Below are 1,575 nucleotides of genomic sequence, written 5' to 3'. Positions count from 1 at the left end.
ACCCCTATATGGAAGTAAGTCGACCAAAATCAATAAAATCCTCACCAAGGACTCAAGACAACAACAGTGGTCCTCACGGACCGATCAACCCCAAAACCGTGTACAAGGCGACGAAGAGAAGAGACTCACTCCTTGTGAAGTCTCTAACACGAACCAAGAAAAGGAGAAGTAAGCTTATTCTCCCATAAGTGTCACACGACAAACACGAAAGGTGAAGCATTCTTCCCACCTTAGGGAAGTGAACAGCTCAAGACGAAACAAATGTGACAACTCCTCTATAAGGAATTTCACAACGAAGCCATTATAGAAACCCGCATACACACTACGCGCGACCGAAGGGAATAAAAAGGGAAAAACTAAACATGGAAGTCATGTATAAAACAAGGAAATGCAACTACCAAGTAAGTTAATCTACTCATATACATAAAATCAAGGGTACATGCGGCACGTCTCCACGTAAACACAAAAGCATGTCATTAAAGCATAGTAATAACATGATAGCTCTAAGCATATAAATAAGGCATGCTAATGCCACACAACAAGAAAACAAATGTGGATACACCTCCACCTACTCATGCATCATAATTTCGGAAATCATACTACTAACATGGTAGTAAATGAAACTGCAGAAGATAAAACGATGCAACCATGAACCCTATAGATATCGTGTCCTAGAATGTCTGGGTAAAAGAAAGACCAATCCTAGCCATAAACTGACTCCAAAAACCAATGCGACAACAACCTGTCTCAAAACAAATGTGAGCCCTTACCACAATGGTAAGACTAAAACAATCCATCTCCGAATCTAAAGGTGACACTACAAGTAACACTAACAATACAATGCTCTCACTAACCCAAAACATCGATCAATCAACTCGATCCCAAAAGCATCATCACGCAAGGAGAACTCAAACGAAATGGCTACTCTAGCCATACAATCAGATAACCGAATTAATCTCTAAAATCGTCCCCAAAATGACCATCAATCGCCATCTCAACACCAGACGCTCAAAACAAAGCTCGCATCATCACCAACCAAAAGGACTACACCTATCGAAACAAAAACCAAAGCTGATTCCATCCAACTGCGCTCGTAGCTTGTTAGTACGGTAGTATAATAAGTGCCATGCACCCGCCCACAAAAGTACCCACCCACGAAGATTACAATCTCAGAGGAACCTTCCCAAACAAACAAGGAGCCTAAGAGGTCTATAACCTCATCATGGCCGAAAACCAACAAATCCCGCACTACGACTGTGCCTAATGGCTCACCTCACGAGAGCCTAAACAAAATGTGACCCTTCACCTATCCAAAGCCGACGCTAGGTCAACAATGACCTAAACTACCATGAAACCAATCTAAAAAATGCCAACAACATCTAAGAAGAGTGCATAAACATAACCAGATAAACCAACCATCGCACAAAGTGCCAACTCACCAAGCAACTCAACCACAACTCAAACATCCCATGACTAATCCCAAATCCTATCAAATATGCAAAACAATCTTGCATATACAAATCAAATCTAGCATACATCATATCTCACACCCTTTACATTAGAATACTATCATGC

Source organism: Cornus florida, unplaced genomic scaffold, assembly GCF_030987335.1.
Source record: "Cornus florida cultivar Cherokee Brave unplaced genomic scaffold, ASM3098733v1 CherokeeBrave_3.0.0_Hap2_Chr09, whole genome shotgun sequence".
Taxonomy (NCBI): Eukaryota; Viridiplantae; Streptophyta; class Magnoliopsida; order Cornales; family Cornaceae; genus Cornus; species Cornus florida.
This window is presented reverse-complemented; position numbering follows the sequence as displayed.